General features: G+C 45.0%; 1 protein-coding gene across 1 annotated transcript in view; it reads left to right on the forward strand.

Annotated features, from left to right (window-relative positions):
- The window catches only part of erbb4b (erb-b2 receptor tyrosine kinase 4b), a 975,361-nt gene that overhangs the window by 47,344 nt on the left and 912,482 nt on the right, over window positions 1-15,535 (forward strand). The window lies entirely within an intron of this gene.

Consider the following 15,535-nt stretch of genomic DNA (forward strand, 5'->3'; position numbering starts at 1 on the left):
CAGTCCAAAGCGGATCCAACACAGCAGCGAGAGTCCCGTTCACAGCGGAGCCAGCAGGAAACCATCCCAAGCGGAGGCGGATCAGCAGCGCAGAGATGTCCCCAGCCGATACACAGGCAAGCAGTACATGGCCACCGGATCGGACTGGACCCCCTCCACAGGGGAGAGTGGGACATAGAAGAAAAAGAAAAGAAACAGCAGATCAACTGGTCTAAAAAGGGAGTCTATTTAAAGGCTACAGTATACAAATGAGTTTTAAGGTGAGACTTAAATGCTTCTACTGAGGTGGCATCTCGAACTGTTACCGGGAGGGCATTCCAGAGTACTGGAGCCCGAACGGAAAACGCTCTATAGCCCGCAGACTTTTTTTGGGCTTTGGGAATCACTAACAAGCCGGAGTCCTTTGAATGCAGATTTCTTGCCGGGACATATGGTACAATACAATCGGCAAGATAGGATGGAGCTACACCGTGTAGTATTTTATACGTAAGTAGTAAAACCTTAAAGTCACATCTTAAGTGCACAGGAAGCCAGTGCAGGTGAGCCAGTACAGGCGTAATGTGATCAAACTTTCTTGTTCTTGTCAAAAGTCTAGCAGCCGCATTTTGTACCAACTGTAATCTTTTAATGCTAGACATGGGGAGACCCGAAAATAATACGTTACAGTAGTCGAGGCGAGACGTAACAAACGCATGGATAATGATCTCAGCGTCTTTAGTGGACAGAATGGAGCGAATTTTAGCGATATTACGGAGATGAAAGAAGGCCGTTTTAGTAACGCTTTTAATGTGTGCCTCAAAGGAGAGAGTTGGGTCGAAGATAATACCCAGATTCTTTACCGTGTCGCCTTGTTTAATTGTTTGGTTGTCAAATGTTAGAGTTGTATTATTAAATAGAGTTCGGTGTCTAGCAGGACCGATAATCAGCATTTCCGTTTTTTTGGCGTTGAGTTGCAAAAAGTTAGCGGACATCCATTGTTTAATTTCATTAAGAGACGCCTCCAGCTGACTACAATCCGGCGTGTTGGTCAGCTTTAGGGGCATGTAGAGTTGGGTGTCATCAGCATAACAGTGAAAGCTAACACCGTATTTGCGTATGATGTCACCTAGCGGCAGCATGTAGATGCTGAAGAGTGCAGGGCCAAGGACCGAACCCTGGGGAACTCCACACGTTACCTTAACGTAGTCCGAGGTCACATTGTTATGGGAGACACACTGCATCCTATCAGTAAGATAAGAGTTAAACCAAGACAGGGCTAAGTCTGACATACCAATTCGTGTTTTGATACGTTCTAATAAAATATTATGATCGACGGTATCGAAAGCAGCGCTAAGATCGAGGAGCAGCAACATAGATGATGCATCAGAATCCATCGTTAGCAATAGATCATTAGTCATTTTTGCGAGGACTGTCTCCGTCGAGTGATTTGCCCTGAAACCGGATTGAAAGGTTTCACATAGATTGTTAGACGCTAAGTGTTCATTTAACTGCTCCGCAACAATTTTTTCAAGGATTTTTGAAATAAAGGGAAGGTGAGACACCGGTCGGGAGTTTACCATGAGGTCAGGATCGAGGTTAGGTCTTTTAAGAAGAGGATGAATAACCGCTTTTTTGAATGCTAGGGGAACAGTGCCCGAGGAAAGTGATAAGTTTATAATATTTAGCACTGATGGACCTAATAATACAAAGAGCTCCTTGATCAGTTTCCCAGGAAGAGGGTCAAGTAAACATGTTGTTTGTTTTATTCCATTTACACGTTGTAACAATTCCTCTAATGTTATTTCCTCAAAACGAGAGAAACTATTTTGGAGGGCAGTATCCGCCGTATATACAATCGTGTCAGTGTTAATAGAACCCCGTTGTAGCTGGGACGCATTGTCTTTAATCTCCTTTCTAATGACTTCAATTTTCTTACTAAAGAATTGCATAAAGTCATCAGCTGAGTGGGTGGAGCTACTGGAAGGAGTCCCTTGTTGGGTTAGCGATGCTACCGTACTAAACAAAAATTTAGGATCGTTTTTATTACGGTGGATGAGATTTGAGTAATAATTAGCTTTAGCTAAGGTAAGCATGCGTTTATAAGTTATTAAACCATCACTAAATGCTTGATGGTGCACCTCAAGTTTAGTCGTGCGCCATTTGCGTTCCAGCCTTCTGCATGATAATTTCTGAGCTCTAGTTCTTTCTGTAAACCACGGGGTGCGCTTTTTTGGAGCCTTTTTTAACTTTAGCGGTGCTATGTTATCAATGGTTTCGCGCAGGGCGTCGTTAAAGTTGTTAGTGAGGTTATCAATAGAGCCCACATACTTTGGGAATGGTGCCATTACCGAGGGCAGTAGGTCAGCAAGAGTTGTCGTTGTGGCCGTATTAATGTTGCGGCTGCTATGGCAGTTATTATTATTATTAGTTTGACGAACATGCGTCTGAACCTCGAATTTTATAAGGTAATGATCGAACAATACTTTACTATACGGGAGTATCGTAACTTTGGAAGCGGTGATACCCCTGAAAAGCACTAGGTCTATCGTATTACCGTTGCGATGCGTGGGTTCATTTATTATTTGTGTGAGACCACAGCTATTAATTATAGTCTGGAGCGCTACGCACGGTGGGTCCGATGGGGTATTCATATGGATATTAAAGTCCCCCATTATGATTATGTTATCGGCGTGTGTCACTAGATCAGCAACGAACTCTGAGAATTCATTGATAAAGTCCGAACAGGGCCCTGGGGGGCGGTAGATAACAGCCAGGTGTAGAGGCAGCGGTGTGACAGACCTCATAGTAAGCACCTCAAACGATTTATATTTATTATTTATGTTAGGACTAAGGTTAAAGTTTTCGTTGTATATTAGTGCGACCCCCCCACCCCTTTTAAGCGGACGGGCAATATACGCATGTGTAAAGTTAGGAGGACATGCCTCATTTAGCGCAAAAAAGTTGTTTGGTTTAAGCCAGGTTTCACTGAGACCGATGACGTTAAGATTGTTGTCTCTGATGATATCATTAACTAACAACGTTTTGGGAGACAATGATCTTATGTTTAAAAAACCTATATTATAGGTAGTGGGCTGTTTTAGGGAATTTTTGATCAAATTATCCGTAGTAGCAATATTAATAATGTTGTGTTTATTATGCCCAGTGCATTCAGTATAATTACGACCATATCTAGGAATTGATACGACGGGAATGTTCCGATTGTTTGATTGTTGCTTTGATAAACTGCACGCATCATGGTTAGCCTCCTCAGTAACGGGGATTTTCCGATTGTTTTTTTGTTGCTTTGATAAACTGCACGCATCATAGTTAGCCACCTCAGTAAAACACATGTCCAACTCTGAAACACTCAAAGCAGAAAAAACTTGTTCTAATTTAACTGACTCCTTACCCAGACCAGTAGTCTTGCATCCTTTATTTAAATCCGTCTTCAGGGTGGAGGGAAGTGGTGTTCTGTGGGGATTAGCCTTCTGCTTTGTTTTTAGCCCCGCTCGACATCCGCGTTTCCGATCACACCGCTGGCGTCTGCTCCGTAGACGGCCCCCGCTGCTACTAGACTCCGCTGCTTCACAGGCCGCTGGATGTAGCCGCCGACGTATTCCCATGCTAGTTAGCATGTTTAGCACGCCCGCGTCTATCAGTCCAAAACGGCCCGATATGTCCATATCCAGAAGTGTCTGGCGGTCGTACGTGATCACGGAGTGACCACGATGCGAGCCAGCCATGAAGTCTGCAGAATTGTCCGGCATTTCCGCCAAATGTTCCATTTTTATCAAGAGCACCGCAGTGTCGCAGCCCGTCCGGGCGCCGCCATCTTGCTTTTTTTCTTTTTTATATAGACTTAGGTGTTCTTGTCAGAATCCACAAAAAATGCAGTATATAATCACTTGTTGTATTTAAAACTGTTTAAAAACTTTAATGTTTAATGTATATTGTCAGCTTTTTTGTATTTTTAGAGTTTGTAAATGTGTTCTCTAAATTAAAAACAGACTGTAAGCTTCTTACTCACAGTTCCCACAGATGCACGCTGGACGCCAGTGGTTTGGGTTTGACAGTAGTTTTAATTTTCAATTTTGCTCAGGATCACGCTTTTCTGCTTGACTTTTTCAGTCTCACCAACAGCAGCCGCCATCTCCTCCGCTGGCCGTTTACTGTTAAAGACAACAGTTGATTAGATCAGCGCGTACCACCTGCGACATCTAATCAACTGCCAGCTGCGTCTCGCCGTCCTGCCCATGCCACGCCCCCGTCTGAGGGTGCGCTGTCTCCAGCCACCCAGATGGGGTCGCTGATCTCTTTACCTGCAGTGTGCTAATCACAACTTCCCTCAACATACCTCCACCGCCAGACTTAGGCCGGGCCCCGGCCGCACTTACTTCCCCCCCACCGCCTGAGCGTGGGAGAGGAAGTCTGCCACGACCATCTGCGCTCCCGGCCTATGGACCACTCTGAAATTGTAGGGTTGTAAAGCGAGATACCACCGGGTGATCCGCACGTTGGCATCTTTCATGCGGTGGAACCACTGGAGGGGCTTGTGGTCCGAGCAGAGGCTGAATGGGCGTCCCAGCAGATAGTACCGGAGGGCACTGACAGCCCACCGGATGGCGAGGCACTCCCTCTCCACCGTGCTGTATCTGGTTTCCCTTTCTGAAAGTTTCCTGCTGATGTACAGGACCGGATGGTCGGTGCACCCCCGCTGCTGGGATAAAACGGCTCCCAGTCCTCTGCCCGACGCATCTGCCTGCAAACAAAATGGGATGGAAAAATCAGGCATGTACAGTACCGGCTCCTCGCAAAGTGCTTTCCTTACCTTCTCGAATGCCTGCTGGCACCGCTCCGTCCACTGGACCAGATCTGGGGCACCTTTCCGGGTGAGGTCAGTTAGTGGGATGGTCAGGTCTGAAAACCGGGGGACAAACCTCCGGTAGTAGTCCACCAGCCCCAAAAACTGCCTCACCTCCTTTTTCGTCTTCGGGGTCGGGCAGGCCGCAACTGCTGCGGTTTTATCTACCTGAGGCCGCACTTGGCCTTCCCCCAAGTGGTACCCCAGATACTGTACCTCCCTCCGGCCAACCGCGCACTTCGCCGGGTTGGCGGTGAGCCCAGCCTGCCTCAGGGACTCGAGTACCACTCCCACTCTCTGCATATGCTCCGCCCAGCTGTTCCACTGGATGATGACATCATCCAGATAGGGGGCAGCATATGCAGCGTGCGGTCGCAGCACCCGGTCCATGAGTCTCTGACATGTGGCGAGCGCACCGAATAAGCCGAACGGAAGGGTCACGAATTGGTATAACCCTTCCGGAGTGGAGAATGCCGTTTTTTACTTGGACTCTGGAGACAAGGGAATCTGCCAGTAGCCCTTAGTCAAATCCAGTGTCGTAAAAAAACGAGCAGTGCCCAACCGGTCCGGGAGCTCGTCGACCCTGGGCACTGGATAGGCGTCAAAACGTGACACATCATTCACCTTGCGGTAGTCTACACAGAACCCTACAGACCCATCTTTCTTCCCTACCAGAACTATGGGGCTACACCATGCACTGTGGGACTCTTCTATCACTCCCAATTCCAACATGGCTTTTAATTCTTCCCGAACTACTTTGCGTTTGTGTTCGTCACGCCCGGGCTGGTCTCTATGTGATGCTGGGTGAGAGTCGTGCGGCCTGGCAGGGGAGAGAAAACGTCAGCAAAATGTTGCTGCAATTTGGCCACGTCTGCTTTCTGTGACAGCGTAAGATGATTATCACAGCGGAGAGGGAAGGGCCGTGGGGAGGGGGGAACCTCCGGCCCCAGCTCCTCGCTCTCCGCTATCGCCGTCACCATGGAGACGGGCTCCGCTTCCCTCCAACCTTTTAGTAGGTTGAGGTGGTATATTTGTGTTGCCCCGCCCCGGTCAGACCGCCTGACCTCATAATCCACCTCACCTACTCGTCGTGTGACCACGAAGGGTCCTTGCCACTTGGCGAGTAATTTGGAGCTGGATGTTGGGAGTAACACAAGTACTTTCTCTCCCGGTGAAAATTGTCTAAGTTGCGCTCCCCTGTTATACAGGCGCTGTTGACGTTCTTGAGCTTGGAGCAAATTCTCACGTGACAAGTGCCCTAATGTGTGGAGTTTTGCTCTCAAGTCCATGACATACTGAATTTCATTTTTACTGGGGCTTGGACCTTCCTCCCAGCTTTCTTTAACCAGGTCTAGTACCCCCCTCGGCTTCCTGCCGAACAATACCTCAAATGGAGAAAATCCTGTTGAGGCCTGGGGAACCTTCCGCACTGCAAATAACAGGGGGTCCAACCATTTATGCCAATTTGGTTTGTCCTTGTGTACGAACTTCCGGATCATGGATTTTAAAGTTCTATTCATCCGCTCGACCAACCCATCTGTCTGTGGGTGGTAAACGCTAGTCCGAATAGACTTGATCCCCAATAAACCGTACAGCTCCTTTAACGTGCGTGACATAAAGGATGTGCCTTGGTCAGTTAGAATATCTTTCGGGATTCCAACTCGGGAGATAATTTGAAATAGTGCCTGTGCTACACTCTTTGCAGAGATGGAGCGCAGTGGCACTGCTTCGGGATAGCGCGTTGCATAATCCACCAGGACTAGTGCAAAGCGATATCCCTGGGTGCTCGGGTGAAATGGCCCGACGAGGTCCATGCCAATTCGCTCAAACGGGACCTCTATGAGTGGTAATGGCCTCAAAGGTGCTCTAGGGGTGGCCGTGGGGTTGAGTAGTTGACATTCCGGGCATGCCGCGCACCACCGGCGCACGTCTGCCCGAATGCCTGGCCAATAGAACCGGGCCATTATCCGATTAAGTGTTTTATCATAGCCCATGTGTCCGGCCATTGGGTTAAAATGAGCCGCCTGGAAAATCATTTCCCGACGGCTTTTTGGTACCAACAATTGGGTAATTTCCTCCCCTGTCTGATCGTCACAGCTCACTCTGTATAGTCTGTCCCTAATCAATACAAAATGAGGGAAGTCCCGCGTTATTCCCGGGCGAACCCGCTGCCCATCAATTGCAATCACTTGCTCCCAGGTCTCACGCAAAGTGTCATCTCGAGACTGCTCGAGTGGAAAGTCATCCGTGGGGCGCATTCGGGCACCGGGCAAACCTCCTGGGAAGTCCCCGCAAGCCCCCCTTCCCCCTCCCCCTCGGCAGCGTCGGATAAACTCGCGTCGCCGATGAGAACAGCGCGGGTATCCCCTTTCCCTACCGTCCGTGAACGCACCCCTGCACATTGCTTCATTAACCCCTTAAATCCCGACCAATTTGTTCCCAAGATTAAGGGGTGTGCAAGGCGCAAACTTACAGCCACCTTAACATTATGTTTTTCACCCCTGAAAAAAATGTCCACCGGCACAACGGGATACGTGTGAATATCCCCATGCACACATTTAACACGCACCCGTGTAACCTTACTCAATACCCCGGGTCGAACCAGGTTTTGGTGAATCATGGATTGTTCACAGCCCGAATCCACCATCGCCCGGTGTATACTCCCTTGTATCCTTACCGGTATAGAGTATGTCTCTCCCGGACCAGGGAAGGATGCCAGAGGGTCGTCCACCCGGATCACCTGCCACACCTCCATCGCTGGACACTCCCGTTGCAGGTGACCCAGTCGTCCGCACCTCCAACACACCTGCCCCGGCATTCGAGCCGCTGTTTGCGGGGGAGACGCGGTATCTGCGGAGGAGAAAGCAAATTTATGTTTCGTGGCCTGTGCCACGGCTGGGCTCCCTCTGGTGGTGGCCGCATTCTGCGCGGCGCCGGTACTGGCCGCTCCGCTCCTCCTGCAACCTTCTCCCGTTGTACCGCCAGGTGGTCCTCCACCAAGGCTACCGCCGCTGCTACCTCTTGTGGCCGGTGGTAGCGGACCCATGCCGAAGTCCGCGCCGGGATTGCCTCCAGGAATTGCTCCAATATTATTTGTTCGATCACTTCTTCGGTGCTTCCGGGTTGTAGCCATCTGGTTTCCGCATCTCTTAATTGTTGCCCCAGGACGAAAGGCCGCTCATCTTGTCCTAGTTTCATGCTTCGAAACTTCCGTCTATGGTCTTCTTTGGTTCCTCCTGTCCGGTCCAACACCGCCCTCCTCATGTCCCTGTAGCTCACCCGGGACGCTGGTGGCAGGCTGAGTGCCGCTCGCTGCGCCTCTCCCGCCAGCAGCGACAGCAGCCGGACCGCCCACTCTTCTTCCGACCATCCGCATGACTTGGCTGTGGCCTCGAACATGTCCAGGAAACTGTGTGGCTCTTCTGTTTCCGCCATCCTGTACATCCCCACTGCTGTCAAAGCCGGCCTCGCTGTTGTGTGTGTCCCTGCTCCGGTCCTCTCCGTCAGCGCCTGCAGAATCTGACTCTGCTGCGCAATTTGGCTTTGCATCGCCTCCATCTGCCGGTGATTAGCGGTAGACACTTCTGCCAGCAACTGTCCCAGCGCCTCTATGGGGCTTGGTGACGACATCGGAGCTTTTGTTTTTGTTGGGCGCTAATTGTAAGCTTCTTACTCACAGTTCCCACAGATGCACGCTGGACGCCAGTAGTTCGGGTTTGACAGTAGTTTTAATTTTCAATTTTGCTCAGGATCCCGCTTTTCTGCTTGACTTTTTCAGTCTCACCAACAGCAGCCGCCATCTCCTCCGCTGGCCGTTTACTGTTAAAGACAACAGTTGATTAGATCAGCGCGTACCACCTGCGACATCTAATCAACTGCCAGCTGCGTCTCGCCGTCTTGCCCATGTCACGCCCCCGTCTGAGGGTGCACTGTCTCCAGCCACCCAGACGGGGTCGCTGATCTTTCTACCTGCAGTGTGCTAATCACAACCTCCCTCCACACAGACAGTTTTTGATTTTAATTTCATTTAATTTTTTGCACGAAACCGGAGGCGCCCCACTCCTGCTGTAAAATGTTGGGTTACCAAAACAACCCAACATGTTTTTAGTGTGTACTGGCTTTGTTCTACACTTACACAGGAAAATAAAGTTCATAGAAGAAAAAAACATTACAATAATGAGTTCAAAAAGACACTATTTTGTATAATAAATCTTCCATTCTTATATTTATTTGAATGACAAAGTTGTAAACACATAAAAATAATACAAACTATACTTGAAATCAACACTGCCTGGGTCTGACAAGTTCAATGGAGAGGACCCATCCTATTGTTCACAACGGCCATGAGACAAGTGCGTCCCTCATCCCAAGGCAGGTCACGTGAGACAGGGAACCACAACCACAGAGAACCTCCTCCAGGACACTACGAGCCTTGTTGTCTTTCGCATGGCTCTTTGTTAAATGGGCATTTGCTTTCCAAAAGGAGCATAACCTCACTGGAGACGGGCACTAACATTCATTTTGGTGTCGACTGTACCACTTCTATCGGGAATGTCAGTGAATCTGTGATTCCTTAAAAACCGAGCATTCAACGTGAGTCAGTGGGCTACAAAATGGTCGTCATAGCAACTGAACGCATGTGTGATAAACAAATTGCTTCAAGTTGGTTGTTTGAACGTTTTGGCTTGTGAAGCTTTAAGAGGGTCTCAGTCTGGTAATTAAGCTATTTAAGTGTGATAAGTGAATTATATTTATATAGCGCTTTTCTCGAGTGACTCAAAGTGCTTTACATAGTGAAACCCAATATCTAAGTTACATTTAAAACAGTGTGGGTGGCACTGGGAGCTGGTGGGTAAAGTGTCTTGCTCAAGGACACAACGGCAGCGACTAGGATGGCGGAAGCGGGAATCGAACCTGCAACCCTCAAGTTGCTGGCACGGCCACTCTACCAACTGAGCTATGCCGCCAACTGTGATAATTATTCAATGTACCCACGCATACATGAAAAGTTAGATCTATATATGAGGTTAAAAATATATTTAAGTTGTTTACAACCGGTAAACAAAAAAAATCACAAAGAAATTCTAAATATTTTTCGATAGAGCAAGATTTTTATTTTATTTTTTACATTGTACAAACCCCGTATGCCATATGAGTTGGGAAATTGTGTTCGATGTAAATATAAATGGAATACAATTATTTTCAAATCCTTTTCAACCCATATTCAATTGGATGCACTACAAAGACAAGATATTTGATACGTACATATATATATATATATATATATATATATATATATTTATACATATATATACACACACATATATATGTATATATATATATATATATATTAGAGATGCGCGGCTAGGCAATTATATCATCCGCTACGTAGTTTTACTTGTTCTACCTAGGTTTTTTTCTGGCTGTGTAGTGCTCATGGCTTATATCTTACTAAAATCCTTCCCATTGACTATTTACAACACTACACAGTATGTATTATTATTATCTATAATTACATTTAAATGGCATTGCATACATGTAAAATTAAATGCTATTTCACATTATTTGACCAGTAGCAGTTACACCCATCTGAACAGGTCAGCCACCTGTTTAAAGCCCGATCACAGTTGAAATCTTGAAACAGACATGTGATTTGACCACAATGAAAAAGACTGAAAACATTTCCGGGGGACAAGGGGGGCAACGCCCCCCGAAGCTCCTGGTTTTTCACCAATTTAACATGCTAAAATTAACAAAGACAGCACCATTTGAACAAAATATTTTAGTATTTAAAGACATGAAAACATCATTAATAGAACATACATACCCCAAATATCCTAATGAATCACTGTATATGGTTCAGTCCCAACAGTATTTAGTCACTAATATTAACATCTTGTGTTCATTTCACATCCACAGGTGTCACATTGATCGGTGTTATTATCTACAGTTTATTCACAGTATTACCACATTACTTCAGTTTACTTCTTTTAAAAAGACAGAAATGTAGAAGTCAATATTGCCTCAAATATTTTAAAGTGGCAGGGAAGTAAAGATCAACGCGCATAAAAACTGAAACGGAGGTGAAGCTTTCAAAGTAAACTGTTTCAAAATCAAGAGTCTTCAATAAAGATGAAACAATAAAAATGATAATAATAGACCGTAGAATTATTGTAAAATTGTGATTGATAACACAGAACAATTCCCATTATATATCATAAAAGTTGTCTAAGTCTAAACTGACGGACCAGAGAAGCTCGCCAGCTCTAGGTAGCTTAAATGCTAACACTAAAATAATACATTAACGTCTTTGTCCGATAAATAACGACATACCCGAATATGAGCGAGTATAACCACATAACTGTGTCAGCAATTAAGACATTAAACTGCGCACATTAAAGCCACATGACGCAGTAGGCCTATGAGCTCAAGACAGAGTGATCGATCGATCGATACTGTAGCAACGACAACCGGAAGTTGATTAACATGACGTCACCAAAACTGGACAGGACGCTCCCAGCAACGGTGTCTTTTGTTGTAAAAAATAAGAACAAAAATTTTAACAAAAAAAACTAAAGATTTTCATATACAAACACTCAAAAAAAAAGTATTTTTATTTGAGTGGAAGCGTCCTTTCGTTTACATTTTACTTTCTTTTTTCCCCCCGAGATTAAAAAAGACGGAATTCCGACTTTACACGGTAAAATCACATGCATATTGAAATTAAGGGCCTTTAATGGCTAAAACATTACCTTGGACAACATTTTAACAGCTGGTTGGCTCAGATTGTATTCTTTTTATTGCATTCACATGCTGCAGTGGACAGTGCGCAGTTTAGCTTTCAGTATTAATGCAGTATCTGAAGCACCGTCTCCACGTGTGTTTATTGACAACAGGGTTATAACCTGGACACGTTAGCTCGTCGGTATGGTAACTGGTGACTGTTACTGCGTGCGTCTGTCCCGGTCCCGAAAAGAAAAATTAAGAAAATCCGAGTTGGTGCTGCACACTGCACAGGTTCGGACCACTTTTGAACTTGTTTGCCAAGACATCTTACCCTCGTATTTTGGTCCGGTCGGTCCGTTATTTCTTTACTTTGTCGTCGTCGCCTTCTTCTTCTGACCCAACAGGTGAATTAAGCGCAATTGGCGGAGTTACAATGCATGGTAGGCTACCGCCACCTACTGCACCGGAGTTGTAACTACAAGCTCCATTCACAGAGAGTCCTATTGCTTTTATGAGCGGTCGAGGGAGTCAAAAGCCGAAAAATCTATTTGTGGCGGCCGTAATTCTTTCGTGGCGGGCTGCCACAAATAAATGAATGTGTGGGAAACCCTGATATATAACAGTATATATAAAAGTATATATACGTGTATATATATATACGTATATATACATAAATACATATATATATATATATATATATGCATACATATGTTTATATGTGTATGTATGTATATGTGTATGTATGTATATGCATATATATATATTTATATATATATATATATATATATATATATATATATATATATACATATATATACATATATATGTATATATATATGTATACATATACATATATATGTATACCAGTAGAAATTGAACATGCATATGAAAGCAACACAAGGATTATAAACAATGTAATATGGCAGAAACAAAATAATTACATAAATAATTACAACAATAAATTGTAAAATTGTGCGAGATGGCCCCTGATGGCCATTAGACGTGACTGCACAACTGCACTTTTTGTCCATATAGATAAAAATTGTGTTCGGTCTTTGAGTTGTCCATAGTGTTTTCTACTCGTCTGGATTCTTCTTTATCACACCAAGCAATGTTTGTAAGTTTTGACAATATAAATAAAACTGTTCTTACTTACTAAAGCATCCCATGTGTGATGTCTGTAAGAGTGTTTTCATGCATATTTGTACGTGCTACCATAATTTAATAGCTCTAGCGTCATTAGCTAATATGCTAACATAATTACTTGAATCTGTTAGTGTCATTAACTTACAATGGCATTATTTTCATATTGTTTCAGTTTCACAAATTCTTCAGTAAATTTACCAAAACGTCACCGTGGAGTTGTTGAGTCCGTTTAGCTGATTGGAGAGGTACCTTCCACAGCTAGTGGTTCCATGACGATGACTTCTGTTTTGTTTGATCAACTGTTTTACTGCCGGCTTACAGACACCGTTTGGAAACAATTAAAGCCCTGCTGCAGAGTGTTCATAACTTCACCTTTATTGTTAAGTTTTTCTGCCAAAATATGTCCGCTCTACCTCATCCGTCTCTACTCTGTTTCTGCTTGTAAGTGCTCTGTGTGTGTACTGACTCACATGCACCTCGGCCCATATTACCAGCAATGTCACCTCGGCGCGCCATAATGTCAAGGGAAAAAAACAAGTACTGTTACTTTTTAAAAGTAGTATTTTACCTTTTTTAATTCAGTTTTGGTATACTTTACAACCTTTGTGTATACATTTTAGTAAAAATGGACACTAAACTTGAGAAAACAATATCACATTAAGCCTTTTAAGCTTTATGAATATTAATTTTTTACTACTATTGACTGCCTTTTGACATAATAAACATGATACTACAACTAATTGAAGATATTTTATCATCTTCCTCAGCATTAGTTACAAATTTAAAAATCAATGTTTGAAAATGTCTCTATTTATAATCATCTGCCCTCTCAAACAAGTTCTACTTCCATCCATCCCCTTGATGGCCATACTGATGGCTTGAAGCTTGATATGGAAACCCCAGTTACATTGCCGTCTTGAAAGGCATCAAAAAACTCATGAACTGACAGCGGTTAGAAATTGTGACTTCAGATATGAATGAACAGATATGAATGAACATTTCCTTCAACATATAAACAAGATTATGATCAAAGTGACACAAATGTGTAATAAACTTGTCAGCTTTTGATGTACAAAGCAGGACTAAGTGTCCTACTTGGGATTGGGTCTAAGCTTCACCGGCAGTTTGACATTTCCCAAGGTGGACACATCGGATTCCAGGGGTGTTTAATTCATCCTACCGGCTTTGTGTTGCTGCCAACGTCGGCGGAACGGAAAAGTCTGGAACGTGCGAGTTGGCAGCGAAGATATTCGCCGCTGTTGTGTTTACTCCTCGACTGGCCAGACACGGCTGAAGACAGCTGCTTGACACCCAAATAATATACCCATCACGCCGCAGACAGGGTGATTGTAAAGCAGTACCTGCATGGAAACACTTATTTTTATTTGCAGGTAGGGAGAAAAGGCAAGATGCCACCTCCTTCAAAGTTAGTTTTTGTAACATTATCCCTTAGGCAAGTGGAGAACACTCAAACCACATCAGATATTCAACACTGAAGCTCCAATTTTAATGGGCCTGCTATCTGTGCCCTGGACCTATGGCCGGGCGTCGTCGGAAACCGCCCTACTTTTAAGATGGTGCCGATTTTCTAAAACCGAGAGTTTTAGGTGTAACTGTACTGTTCGACATATTCCCACAAGAACCCAAACCACCGCCAGACGATGGACCCCCTGCTGTTTTTCTTGGGAATTAATTATTCCTTCATTTGTTACCAGGTTCACACCTTTTCTCTCTCGTATTACCACTCGCACCACAGCAAATGTTACCCATGCCGCTACCTCTCTGCTCCGTGAGGGCGTATACGTATGTGATGTATGTAAGAAGGTGCGCTTGCTGTCTGTGAGAAGGAGAGACAACAAAGAGTGGGAAATGCATGCAGTGTAATGCCAGCAGCCAAAAGCAACTGCGTGAGAACGTATACTCGAATATCACAATATATTAATTTTCTATATCGCACAGAGACAAACCCGCAATATATCGAGTATATCGATATATCGCCCAGCCCTACATTGAAGTATGAGCAATAATAATATGGGCTGCTTTCATTGCAAACACCCATTCTATGCTGCTCGAAGCAAGTACATGGGCGCTTGCATTGCAGCAGGCCCATAACAATAGCTCTAATATGCCATCTGTTGCGTAGGTATAGGTCTTCCTTCACAAAGTCTCCTGGTGGTGGTGCTATTATTGAAGACTTCATGGTCAAGAGAAGGTTGGGCGTGAGTGGTTGAGGTCCAGTAGGTTCCTTAAGAAGGTGTGGGGTAATGGGTCTACTGTTAACTATTGCCATTACTTCATCAAGGTAGGTTCTTAGTAAGGAAGTGTCTAGTATCCGGGCGGACTGGTCTAGAATGGAGGTTAAAACGCTTCTGATCGTACGGATTTGTCTCTCCCAAACTCCAGCGAGTGTTCATGACAAACTCACAGCCGAGTTGCTTCAGACCTTCCTGATCCATCTCTTTGAATGCTTCTTGAAGCTCTCGTCTGCCTCCATTAGTCCATTCTATTCTATCAATCCATTTTCTACCGCTTATTCCCTTTTGGGGTCGCGGGCGGCGCTGGCGCCTACCTCAGCTACAATCGGGCGGAGGGCGGGGTACACCCTAGACAAGTCACAACTTCATCGCAGGGCCAACACAGATAGACAACATTCACACTCACATTCACACACTAGGGCCAATTTAGTGTTGCCAATCAACCTATCCCCAGGTGCATTTCTTTGGAAGTGGGAGGAAGCTGGAGTACCCAGAGCGAACCCACGCATTCAAGGGGAGAACATGCAAACTCCACACAGAAAGATCCCGAGCCTGGGATTGAACCCAG

This window comes from Nerophis ophidion, linkage group LG19 (assembly GCF_033978795.1).
Source record: "Nerophis ophidion isolate RoL-2023_Sa linkage group LG19, RoL_Noph_v1.0, whole genome shotgun sequence".
Taxonomy (NCBI): domain Eukaryota; kingdom Metazoa; phylum Chordata; class Actinopteri; order Syngnathiformes; family Syngnathidae; genus Nerophis; species Nerophis ophidion.